Here is a 14,201-nt window from a genome sequence, read left to right as displayed (position 1 = left end):
GAGAGTGAAATTCTATTTCAAAGAGAAGGAACTTGTGAATTCTCTACATCCTGAGAACTTATAATATCAACTACTTTCCTAAGGGCTAAATATGGAATTCATCAATCCATCTTGCATCCATTCATCTATCCGCCAATGGTTGAGGGCTCATTAGGTATCTCTGTTTTCTTTCCCTTCGCACACACATAAATATTTGTAGTTCTGGAAAACGTGTCTTACTAAAATTGACCATGGAATAAACCCTGAAGTTGGAAAGAAAACTGATTCATTCATCTTGAAGACGTAATAGATAATGCATAGCTCAAAACTGAACAAAAGGCCCAACTAAAAGGGAATAAGTTCCAACTCAGCAAAGCAAATGAGGCACACAATTAGTTTCTAGCACCTGATCTAGGAAATTCTTCTAACTGCTTTACTCTGTTACTATTTATAGTGACATACAGGATCCATTTAATTTAGTTGGTCTTTGGCTATTTTAATAAGGTAAACTGAGTTTCTAAATTAGAATTACTTATCAGATACTAACATTCAGATGAAGTTTCTAGAAAGAACTACAGAAAACTATAGCCACAGAAAACAAATCAAGCTGATCAGTGTTTGCCTGGGGCTGGAGATCGGAGCAGGGATTGACTGTAAAGGGGTGTGAGCGAATTATTCAGGGGGATGGAAGGATCCCAAAATGGACTGTGACGGGGGCTGCACATCTGTATAAACTTGCCAAAATCAACTGAGCTGTCTCTTGTAAATAGATGAATTTTATGTTGTATAAATGATACCACAGTAAAGCTATTTATAGAATTAAACATCAGAAGGACTTGTAAAGTTAGTAACTGATCATCAAGTGTGTGAAAAGAAGAATCTATAGTAAAATTTCCTAGCAAGTCACCAGAGGCAACAGGCTTGCCTTGGAACGGAAGCGAAGAAGCAGAGGCGAGCCAAGTGGAAGACAAGAGAAGGAGTTCCTGAATTAGCCCAAGCAGATGTCCTGAATTAGCCCAAGTAGCTTTATTTTCTGGCGCGCACATGGAATCCTTCATTGTCCAAACAAAATTCTGATGAGTTTTGAAAAGCCAGGCTTCCTTTAGAATTTGAGGTCATATATTATAAGAGTGCATGAGGCATAATGAAACATAGGCAATAAAGAAAGAAGAGAGAGCACTCCCCTCCCTTTTCACGATAAGCTCTGTCTTTTATTTCCCCTTTGGCAGTCCTGTATCAGTGGGGAAAATATGTCCTATCTAAAAGAACCACACGGATAATGTAATGCTTGATCCAATGAAGCAACCGGCAATTCTTAGATGAAATTCGTGCTTCAGCCCAATCTCCTTCCAGTATGTTTCTCTCATTTCATTTAATCTTTCGACCAGTCATTACTGGGGGTCTACCTTATACCATTTCATTTTCTACAATCCCAATTTCCTTTCCTATTGCATTAAGTCTTTCTTTCACCTGTGATCTATCCTTTACCCACTCAGAGCAGGGCTGTAAAGTAAGGCAAGTTTTGTTGGCTGTGTTTTATGCTTTCCCAATGATTCCAAAACTTGCTGTAACTGTGCAGGTGTTAAACTTGGTTTCCATACATCTTACCTCCTTTCCCCCCAGAAGTTTTTAGTGGCTAAATTAGCTGCATGATGCCTTTAGGCTTTGGAGGTTGCTATCTCTTATTGTCCTGCACCAGTGGGTAACTTCAGTATTTCCACGTCATCGGATAGACCTTTATACAATGTTTACTTTCTTGTTCTATGTATTTTCCTATATGTCACTTCTCCACAAAATAAGGGTAGGGACAGTACAGGGACTATACATTATTTTTTTCAAACTCCCTAAATATAGCTAGACACATACCAAGCTCTATCAAAGCTAGTTACTCCATCTATTCCATTTTCTCTTTAATAGCATCATTAGGCAAAATCAGAGGCACCAGTTTTTTTTTTTTCTTTAAATTAAAGCAATTCAACAAGGTATTCTGGAAGTGAGGGGAATACAAGTTATGCCAACTAAAACAAGTCCAAACAAATATTATGCAAGCAAAGGGACTCCCCAGAAATTAAAAATACACTCTAATTTGGAAGCAGATAACTGCACACACAATCATTTACCATTCCGCAAATGGTATTTGCATTGGATCAAAAAAAAATCTTTATGGTGAGGTTAAGATTATTCATCTTATGTTAATTGAGGAACAGTTAAGCAGAACACCAATAGAAGTCACCCTAGACCAAAGGCAGGGATCAGAAAGCAATCCCAAACTGAGGACATTAATATTTCGGTTCCCACCTTCAGGGCCAGTACTCTTCAACAAAATACCACAAAACAACAAACCGCTGATCTAATGGATCTCAAACCTGGGTGTCCAGTAAAATCAACGGGAAAGCTTCTACAACAATATTAATGGCTAGTATTGAACCCAGTCTAACTGACTCAAAGTCTACTGGACTAAATACTCGTAGGTAGAGTTAATATTTGTAATACAAAAACTTTTAATAAAGTTGATACATCTGATAAATGGCAGAGTCATTGTTACAATATACATTAATTTTAAAAAAATTATGAGTTGAGGTTCTCATGATAAATCTCGTTGGATTCTGAAATGTTGTCTAACTTTTAAAAATTTTCTTATGTTTATTTTAGTTTTTAAAGAAGTTTTAAATTTATATACAATTTAACATATGCCATCTTGTTAGTTTCAGAAGTAGAATTTCATGATTCATCAGCTGCAATACAACAAACAGTGCTCACTACTTTAATTACGGTGAAAATTCATCTAATATTGGGGTGCCTGGGTGGTTAGGAGGGTTAAGGCCTCTGCCTTCAGCTCAGGTCATGATTCCAGGGTCCTGGGATCGAGCCCCGCATCGGGCTTTCTGCTCAGTGGGGAGCCTGCTTCCCCCTCTCTCTCTGCCTGCCTCTCTGCCTACTTGTGATCTCTCTCTGTCAAATAAATAAATAAAATCTTTAAAATAAAATTCATCTAATATTGCAGATGGTAGGGGGCTCGCCTTGGATAAGGAAGATGGCTCTAGTAAGAGCAGGTCAGGTTGAGCACCAGCTCTCTTGGGAAAGATTTCAACACACAGAAGACCAAGGTTGAGCCGTGGCAGTGAGCAGAAGACATCTGTCTGTTACACGGGAGCAGAGACTTTCTTTTATCTCCAGCAAGACACTTTTGCTTTAGTGGAGTTAGTGCACAATGGCTGATGAAAGGATGAATGTGGTCAGCTGAAAAAAGTGGTTATCTGTGCACGGTTGAATTCAATTTGGTCTTAACAATATTGTTAACATTTCAGGGTTCCTCACTGCATTCACTAGCCTGGAGAGCCAACTCACCATCTACACTCCAAATATGTCCCTCCCGTCATTCCCATGCTGCCTTTCCTTAATCTCTTGCACGTTGATCTCTTCCCAGTCACTTTATAAGACTATATCCTCAAGAGTCAATGATGATTTCCTAATTTACAAATCCAGGGCCTTTTAAGACTGGCCTTTTAAGACTTTTCTGATCACATTTAGCACAACTGACCACTTTTGCATATCTCCCTTCTTTCTCGTTTTCTACACACTATTTTACTTGCCTCCTCTCTATTTCTCCAAGAACTCATTCGTTTTATTTGCTGACTTTTTTGTCCTTTATCCTCTGTGAGAGTTTGCACATGGCTTGGTCTTTGCCCTCTTAATCCTCAGTATTGATCTATGCTTTCTCCCTCCTACAGCTCACCCAACCCCCAGGGCCTCAGCTCTGAGCTACATGTTGAAGGACTATAAATCATCCATAATCTTCTCTTTTCCATGCTTTATCCTCCACCTCCAGCAATTTGTACATTATTCATTTCATAGTCAACATGTCTAAAATAATTTATAATCTTTTCATTTCAAAGCCACTTTTCCATTTGCTATGACTGAATTGGGTCTCCCCCACCCACATTCATATGTTGGAGCCCCCATCCCCAGTGAGACTGTAGTAGGAGATAGGACTATTATAAAAATAATTAAGGTAAAATGAGCCCCTAATATACAGGATTTGTGTCTTTATAAGAAGCGACATCAGAAAGCACACTCTCTTTCTTCATCATATTGGCCATTTGCATGCCAGGAAGCCAAAAACCAGAAACCGAAGTGGCTGACACCTTGATCTTGGACTTTCCAGTCTCCAGAATGTAAGAAATCAGTTTGTTGAAAACACCCAGTCTATTTTATTATGGCAGCTGAGTTGACTAAGATACCATTCCAATTTCCATGTGTCTTTCATTGTATCACTTTGTATCTCTTTAACAACTCAGACTTAACAGTTCAATGTCTTAATTCTTCACATCTGGGTGTCATGAAAATTTCTCTGTATCTTATCTCTTATATTTGCCTACTTGTCTCCATTGTCCGAGTTACTACATTTATCCAAGCATTCATCACTCAAATGCGGACTACTTTGATAGTTAACTAGCAGAGTTCTGCTTCTGGAATGGCCTAATTAGCTCACACTGGACAAATTATCCTACGAATAATAGCTATTAGCATTGGACAACATACAAAAATAAACAAATAAGCAATAAAAAAATTATCAGAAAACACCAGAAAGTAGAAAAAGAGCAGGCAGATTCTGAAGAGAATCTACACTTGGAAGAAAATAAAGACATAGAGTTTCCATTTTATGACTTTTGGCCTGAAGGCCGGCCTCAGGCGGTACTGCTCAAAACTCTAATAGAAAACCTGAGGTCTTTCTGGACTACTGAATTAGTGGACAGAATTTGGGCAATCTCCTCTCTGAAAAGGGAGAAGAGAATCGTAGAAAGAACATAGCTAGCAAGAGGAACTACGAATTCTGTGAATAAACTGTCCAAATCTTTGGCTGATCTAGAATTTCACATGTGCATAGCCCAACCAAGAATAAGAGAACTAAACTTGGATTTGGGCTGATCCCCAAGAGAGTTTTCAGTTCAAGTCCAGCCAATTTTGTTGCGTTGCAAAAACAAACTAACCAACACTCCACACTCTTAGAGTAAATAGTACAAAATCAAGAGTCTCCGCACTGTGACATTCACAATGTCTAAGATACAATCCAAAATTATGTAACATAAACAAACAAAAATCCCAGAAAAGTGTGACCCTTTCTCAAGATAAAAACATTTAATAGAATGTAATGCTGAGATGATACAGATGTATATGAGGACTTTAAGACACCTAGTATAACAGGGGCTCCTGGGTGGCTCAGTGGTTTGAGCCTCTGCCTTCGGCTCGGGTCATGATCCCAGGGTCCTGGGATCGAGCCTCGGTCGGGCTCTCTGCTCGGTGGGGAGCCTGCTTCCTCCTCTCTCTCTGCCTGCCTCCCTGCCTACTTGTGATCTCTCTCTGTCAAATAATTAAATAAAATAAAAACTTTAAAAAAAAAAAGACACCTTGTATAACAATGTTCAGTGACTTGAAGGAAAATATGCTAGAGTGATTAAAATAATAGGACATTACAAAATTTGAAATTTAAAAAAAAGTACTAGATAGGCTTAACAGTAGAATTGACATTATAAGACATTATATAGAGCTTGAAGGCAGAGCAAAAGAAATAGTCTAATCCAAAAAAATGAGAAAAGAGACTGAAAACCAATACGGTAATAGTTCATTTTTAAAATTCTGTGTTTTCATATTTTTTCCTTGTAGATACTCATAAAACCTTCTCCTCTTGATCTTCTCTTTAATTTTACATAAACACTGATATCATCATGTCAGGGGAGCAGCCAGCTGGAACTGGTTAATGGCTTCCAGGTTACTCCTTGACCCAAGACATAGCAGGGACCCAGTATACTACCCCAGTCTTGCTTGACATAGTAACCATGCCCAAGAGAACAAAGCAACTCAGGTTCTAGGCCCGTGGCTCCTGATCTAACTGATTGACCACAGCAAACTATGCTAACTCAGACCTGGTCATCTGAGGTCTGGACATATAAAGAAAGCTGTCAATGATGATATTCAAAAGTAACATCTCTCTGTAGCTTGCCAGGCTCCCAGGTTCCTATAGAGAAGCTCTTCCTAGCACCCTATTGCCCTGTCATGATAATGAAATGGATGTCCAAGAGGATTATCCATAAGAACACTATCTCCAGAGAGAAGACAAACAAGATATTCAGACATGAAATAGAGCTGGAAAAGAAGACTATATACATGGAGAGTAGGCTATTGCTAGCCTCGTACATTTGTCCTAATCACATAACAAATTTTGCCCTAATTTGATGAACCCATGGACTGTCACTTCAGCCATTGTCTTTTGAAGCAGTTTATTCTGAAGGACCACTCATGTTGTCTGTGACTGACAACTGTCACAGTGCCTAGAGTCTACAGAGGAGGTCAGCTGTCTCTGGGCTTATGTGATCTGATAACTGGACATCATGTATGAGCCGCATGCAGCCCAAATACCCAAGAATCCAGCATTTGCTTCTGGGGGGTACTATTTCTTGTCTGTAAAAGAATTAAAAAATACTTTAGGTACTGCAAGATTGCTGGGATTAGACAGAAGCCAATGTGGAAATTTCACTGCAAATCTAGAAGTCCCATAGTTTAAAGACCAAGTATATGGGACAGCTGAAACTTCATTTTCAACACCTGACCATACTTGATGTTTTGCCCATTCTGATTCTACATGGGAACTTCACCATTTTCCCAATTGTTATAGGCTTGATACTCTTCCTATTTACTTACAATGTAACCTATATGTTGAGTGACATGGATGATTCAGGATTCTTCTGTCCCTAGCAATCAGATACTAAGCATTGAACAGGGTAGACAGGCCATCGTGGACCCAGTGCACTATGATCATCTCTTTGACCAATAGCACCTTCAGTATCTGGTCTCCCTGAGAACAGTATGATTATTGCCTTTTCCGAAGGGAAGGTCTGAGTAAGGTCCATCCATCGGCTATCAGCCCTTTGGGTTCATGGAACTCTCCCAGAAGAAAATGACTATGATTTATTAACATATTTGAATGTAAAAATGTATGTTTGGAAGAAAAGACCTGGAACTATTCCCTGCAATAAAACCCCATTTAGAGCTATTGAATCTTGGCAGCTATTTTATCCCCCTGAAAGCAGATACTCTTGCTTTAGGGAGAATATAAACTCTTGAACCTCCAGACCAGAAAGGAAAATTTCTCATTCTTCCCTTGTACATCTCCACAAATAAAGCAGGTGATAGGGTTTTTAGATTCTGTGAACAAAAATAAAATTCATAGTGTGTAACTTCTGAACATCCCAAATTTGAATTCATCATCATAATAATTAGGACCGTTCATCATATGGTCCAGTTTGGGGTTATCTTATCATCAGCTATCATCCAATGTGACTTCTCAGATCTAGCCTTCTCTGTCTCCAGAACACACTACCCATGTGTCAGTAGTTGTTTCTCTCACCCTGAGAGTCTGAAGTTTCCCCTCCTTCCTCTAGGCTCATCTTAAGCCCTCTCTTCTGGTGGACTTTCCTCCACTCTTCTGGCTTTTGAGGAGTCTTCCCTGTCTGCACCCCCCACATGGCCTAGTCCAACTAAGTCTTACCTCCTTATCTGCCTTGATTTCCTTGTGAATTTGTGGAGTGAAACAGTTTGTAATAAAAATGTTGTAAATAATTTAGGAACATTTGAGAAAGATATAAAATTTAATATTCTATGATAAATACAGTCTTCTATTCCATGCATTTGTGTTTTCATACAAAAAAAAAATTGACATCTTTCCAAAAGGAGAGTTCTGTTACATTAAAAATTCCCAACCCATCTCAAAGGAACTATTGACTAGCAAGGCATCAAGCTGATGTGCCAGCAAAAAGAAAGACCACACAAGTCGTTTTGTTTGAGATACGAAAACCAATGGGACCCAGATCCTGGAGAGGCAGATCTGGGATTGGAGCAGTATCCTCTGTAGACACAAAAGGTACACAAGAACTAGGCTGTGGCTGTGGAGAATTACCAAATGATCAAACACACTCCTCTTTCCCCCAAAAAATCCACCCAAAGAAGTTCTTCTCAGTGTTTCACCCAGGTTCAGCTGTGTCCCATAAGGCTTCTCTACAGAACCAGAGTACCCACCACACTCATCTCAATCTTGGTTGACTTTCGGAGACACAGTCATTTCATGAATCATCCTTGCTTTTTTAAACTTCAGCACCCCAATGACACTTTTCTCCAAGGGCACCTGCTGAAGAGATCATCTGCCACCTTCAGGAACAGTGATATTCTTTTAATCTTACAAAATAATATGGCTTTCCAGTTTTCCAGGAAGAAGAACAAGAGACAAATGGGGTACTTTTCTGTGGAGAATATCCATTATGGCTATAGGACTTGGTCTTCATATCCAAAGTACCTCCAGGGGTAGTCTTCCCACCATAGGGAGAGAAAGTGGTAACAAATACTATGCTCTCCAAGGACCAGACTGAAAGACTGTGTCCCAACAGCCACTTTCTTTTGAGATCTCATTTTTCATTTTATTCTTCTCCATACCCAAGCTCACCGACTTCATACACTGACAGTATTATTGATTGCCATGCCCAGCCCCGTGTTATTGATTGACATGCCGAAGCCGAATGACATGTGACCACAACAACATCTAATGGCTGAGATGTTTTTGGAACCTAGAATAAGAAGAAGGAGGCCACTGAAGGCTCAGACATCTGTTTAAAGAACTTGCTGTCATCTTAGCCTAGAAAAGAAGAGGATGTTAGAATATGTCTCTTCAAAATAGTGATCACACTTCACAACTACAAGTTACACAGAAACGTCGCCCTATTACACACCAGTGCTCTGGAAATGACCTGCTTTACTTTAGTTCAGCAAGACTCTCCACTGCTGAGAAAACAAGGCGAACAAGAAGTTTGGAAAAGCTCAGTAGAGAGATACATGCCAATGAACAAGCTGAGGTGCCACCTCTGAAAACAGGGAACAATGTCACCACAAGACATGCCTGGACTATGAAGAAAATTCTCTTCTGTTGCTGGAACTGATGGTCCCCACTGCCAATACAGAAAATGTTTGCTCCACATTGTCAGCATTCTGATGTTTGCTTTTAATTTGTGTTTTAGAGCTGCGGGCTTTCACATCTGCCATTTAAACTGTCAGGCTTCCAGAGGAATTTAGTTTCTGAAGAGCATGTGTGAACACATAGTCAGACCTAAAAAGGGGGTAGAGATGTGGAGGGCATCAGGCATGTGCTGTGGCACAGACAGAGAGACTCCGCTCAAATTCTCCCCGTCTTTGGCTGCCAGTGTGAGATTCAAAGACCCAGCAGCCTTGGGGCTCTGACTAATCACAAAAAGAAGCCTAGAATAAACAAATATTTTATGTCTTCCCATTGTTCAACTCCTCGTGATATTGACAGACCTACAAAAAATCCAGAAACTTCTAGCCTTTATCTTTACTACTTATACTTACGAGCATGACAGCCACAAGAACTTACAGATAGGTCTCACAGAGCTATCATGTCCAAGTCCCTCTTTTCTGTTTTTGTTCCTCATGCACACGTAAGCAAAAGTAATGAGATGTTACCTACTCCGTTGTTGCAAAATGGTTCAGTACTACCATTTCTACTTTAGAAGTATCAAAATCTGATCTCTCAGGACTGAATGGATTTAAGGCAGCTTAAAAAAAAAAATCCACCTTCATATTACTAGACTTTTGGATCCCGAACTCACAGAGAACAGTATATGTCCCCAGAACAACTTTTTCAGGGGCCGGTGGGGCGGGGGAGGGGGTGTAAATCTGGCCCAGAGTCCTGGCTTTACATGCCTTATGGAGCAAGACCTTTAGTGACTTGGTTTTCCCCCAGCCCTGCTCACCTGGGCTGGGGTTTGCCAGTTCCATCCACTATATGGCTCCATAAAAATCTCAGTTTGGCACCTGAAAGGATTCAGGTAACCTGATTTATCTACTGACTATGACCATAGGTAGAGGCATTCTGTGGCTCTCTGAGGAATGGAGAAAACCAGACTTCTGAACAAAAATGGCAAGTCCCTCTCCTTGAGACGTTGTGTGAGTGAATGGTGCTCAGACTGACTCCTGTCTGGTGTTTACTTATATGTAATGGTAATGTGTAAAGTAGTGAGGAGAATAAAGAAAAGGAAAAGAAAGGAAGGGAAAGGAAAGGGAAAAAAAGGAAAGGAAAGGGGCAAAAGAGAAGAGAAAGAAAAGACAATAGGAAATGAGAAGAGAAGAGAAGAAACAAAATAAGACAAAATGTAGTGAGAAGCCCCGGGCTGCTTCTATTCTATTGAATAGACTATTAGACCTCTCCTTCACAATGCTCTTCTGACTGTTTTCTTATTTTGGATAATGGCACCGCCATACCCAGTTGCTCAAGCCTAAATTAAAATACAAGAGAAAACTTACCAGTAAGCAAGATTCTTCCCTCCCATTGGATTAATTAACCATCAAGTCCTCTTGATTTTTTTTTTTTTCAAAGGCATTCAGGCTCTTTAATGTCTGAGGTTGATTTTATTTTTAAATATAATTTTAGCCACTACCACTGTCTTAGTTTAGACCTTCATCATCTATTGCTTAAACTTGAGTCCAGCACCTTCCTCCTCTCATCCTTTCTCCAATCCATTCCCTACATCACTATCACAATAAATGACAAAAACTCCCTGTGATCTCTAGCAGTGGTTCTCGATTCTCATTATGAACTAGAATTGTGAGTGGAACTTTAAAAAAATACTGATGCACTGGCGGGGGCGGGGGGCACCTAAGTGGTTCAGTAGGTTGAGCATCTAACTTTTGGTTTCAGCTCAGGTCATGATCTCTGGGTCGTGGGATTGAGCCCTGGGTTGGGCTCTGTGCTCAGTGGGAAGTCTGCCTGAAGATGCCTCCCCTCTGCCTCTCCTCCCTCTCTTTCTCTCTCTCAAATAAATAAAAAAAAAATCTTTAAAAAAAATACTGATGCACAGGTCTCACACTGTCTGCTTGAGCTGCTCCAACAAATTAGAATTGGGTGGCTGAATCAACAAACATTGACTTCTCACAGCTCTGCGCAGTCTGAGATCGGGGTGCCTGCACAGCTGGTGCTTGGTGAACACCCTCTTCCTGGTTTACAAAGGCCATCTTTGGTCGTGTCCTCACATGGTAGAAGGATAGCCAGCAAATTCTCTGGCCTCTTCTTACAAGGGCACCAATCCCATTACCCACCAACGTCCCCCTTCCAGATACCATCATATTGGGATTAGAGTTTCAACATATGAAATTTGAAGGGACACAGACACTTAGTGACACTGACAGCATTGCATGTCACCAGAAATTCTCAATGGTGTCGTGCCTTGCTTGCTACCCAAGGGTGGCCCCAGCCTTGGCATTCCCTAGGAACTCGTTAGACACGTTGAATCTCGGGCCCCACCCCCGGCCTATGAAATCAGAATCTGCAATTTAACGAGACGCCCCGGTCATTTTCAAGTACAGAAGAGCTCAAGGAGGACTGGTCTGGGACCCTGGTATCATTTGTTGAAACCCTGCAGGGGAACTTGAGGTACAGTTGCTCAGCTCATGCGCAGAGCACAGAGCCTCCTTACCTCTTACCTCTCCCGCAACTCCATCTCCTCCACCTCTGTCTCTCACTTTCCCAAAACACTCCACAGGATCCCCTCTACCCTTTCAGGGGTTTGTTTGCTTTGCTGTGAATGTCCCTTTCCTTTCTGTCGGGGACTGCCTCCGGCTGGGAAAGTCCCCGCCATTACAAGAAGGTGCTTGGCTCGCTGCTAGCAAAATACGCTGCAAGTATACAATGAACTTTCTGGTGAAGCCCGCCTAAAGGAGGACATAGTTATTGGCTGTATCAAATTTAATCAGCATAGTAACAGGACTCTCATTGGCTCTCCCCATTGCTTGACCCCTTATTGGTCACCCTGCTGTATATAAGCTAAGGAAGTTGATTAAATAAATGGAAATGAAGCATTAACACCATACCAGGCTCATTGTCGTCCTTGCGGGCCAAGGGCGACACCTTTCCTGTCCTGTTTTCATTCAGCTGGATTTCTAATCACCTTTCAAAATCCTTACTCCATTTTTGTGAAGTATCCCCCAGAGGCTTTGTCCATACTTGCTTCCCTGAAAGTCTACTTCTTTCTCTTCTGTAAGAGAAAGAAGGGGATGTCTGTCCCCTGCGCCTCTCCGCTTCTGCAACTCTTTCTCTCACGGCAGTCATCAGCAGACATGCTAGTCTTGTCCCTGAGAGGCAGGGGTCCCCTGGATGAGGACTACAAGGGGAGTGAGGACTCCTCACTCCCCTCCCCTCCTCACAGTCTAAATCACGCCTAGCTCATGGTGTACATTTAGTGACTTTCGTACTGAACAAAAAGGGGGAAATGATTAGAACTCAAGCTTATTTCAGATCTCTGAAGACTTCATACTAGATTTAATGGGAATGTGCAAGGGTCTTATCAAGGGTCTCAGCCCAGTTTCCCCTGATTCTGCAGTTCCTGTCTAGCTCGGCCCGCAAGTATCCTCTGCTGAAGGAAATTTTGGTTCTAGCTTAGTGGCCCAGCATTCCTCACTTCATTTGGGTCTGTGCTCAGGCATCACACACTCAAAGTCAAAAGACTTCCTAAAAGTGCCATCTGAAATAGAACCCTCCTGAACCCCCCCAGCCCCCACACATAGGAGCTGCTCACTCTCTATGCCTCCTCCTTTTTTCTTTGCATTACTGATCTTCATAGCACTTAAATATATTATAATGGAATGTTGCATTTATTGGCTATTTTTCTCCTCCTTTAGAATGTGGGGCAGGAGGTTTGGTCTGCTGGCCCAGACACAGCATGACCAGAATCAGCATTCAGTGAATATTTAGGTATGAGATCAATGAATGAATCCTGGCTTGGGTAAGAAATCTTCAAGTCAGTATTCCCTGCCCCCGCAGATCTGTTTGGTAATGTTAATAGATATGACCCAGAGAAAGAATTCTGGGTGGAACAAAGTTGAATGGGTTTTCTCACTGCAGGACTCCTCATAGCATTTACTCTGTAGGTGTACATTGGGACATCGCTTATTAAGGACTAGAGTTACAATGTAACACTTCCAAAGCTCAGACCCTTTAGGTACAGCTATTTCAGACACCCTGGGTGGGGGGGGAGAAGCCGCTCCTGCATTTCCCTCTGAGGGATCCTTGCTCTACTGGCCTGTGACAATTTATTACATGTATTGTCTTTGCTGCACTTCACTGAACCTCCTTCTATCGGGCACTGATTAAGATGCACCGATGACTGCGATGCCCTTATCTGAGTGATCGAGCCGACAAACAATATATCAAGTGGGGACCCACTGTCATTTGCCTAACTGGGCACAGACAGTCGGGTAAGATCATTCTGCATTTCCAAGGAAATGTAGACCAACAACACAAATCATTAAATAATTTTTAAATATGCATGAAACCATGACTAATTTATAATTATGCCCAAAGAGAGAAGCAAAAACATCTGCACACATATACTTAAAGTTTAGCAAAGTGTTTCTAAGTAACACTTAGGAAACCTCTACCTCCTTATTTGATTTCATGCCTTATTAAACACTAAAAAGGAAGCAAATAGTGTAAATGAAAAACAAGGGATGGCGTTGCAAAAACAAAAAATCTCTTTCCAAAGGGTCACCAGTGCTTGTTGAAGATGGGTCTTCATAATCAAGGAAGAGCATTTAACCAATTCAGTCACCTATCACCAGAGAAATCTGCATTATATCACAGTATCCTAGCATTTCCCTGACTCCCAAAATTTATCCACTGGGACACACACATCTCTACTAGAGACTTTTCAAGGGCCAAGCTCAGGTGGTCAGCTTGCTCTAGAGCATTCTTTTTCTTTCTTATTTGCAAATAATCTGAGTGGAAAGCACATGGTTGTTTTAGGGACAATAGAAAAAATATCACAGGAATAATTCGAGCCACCTTGTATGGTGTGATAATGGTTGCCATGTACTTGAATATGCCATCCCATTTGGACGTCAAGAACTACATATGTAGGTGGATGTTCCCATCTTGCAGAGACCACCTGTCAAATAGATGGAGGAGTCAGGATTCCAGAGTAGGTGTGTGTGCCCAAGTAGACACTTACTCCACTATCTCTCCCTGTCTCTTGAGACCAGATGGCTTTGTGAAAGCCTTACAACCAAATGCCATAAGCTTTCTAGCCTGTTCCGGATGAGTGACTCATGAACTCTGGAGTTTAACTGTTACAAAGTCAGCATATTTAGCATGAACTGTATCAAGAGAG

General features: G+C 41.1%; 1 protein-coding gene across 6 annotated transcripts in view; it reads right to left on the bottom strand.

Annotated features, from left to right (window-relative positions):
* Positions 1-14,201, bottom strand: part of SAMD3 (sterile alpha motif domain containing 3) — a 56,727-nt gene that overhangs the window by 31,257 nt on the left and 11,269 nt on the right. The window lies entirely within an intron of this gene.

This window comes from Mustela erminea, chromosome 4 (genome assembly GCF_009829155.1).
Source record: "Mustela erminea isolate mMusErm1 chromosome 4, mMusErm1.Pri, whole genome shotgun sequence".
Taxonomy (NCBI): Eukaryota; Metazoa; Chordata; class Mammalia; order Carnivora; family Mustelidae; genus Mustela; species Mustela erminea.
The sequence above is the reverse complement of the archived record's forward strand: the minus strand, read 5'-3'. Positions and strand labels throughout refer to the sequence as shown.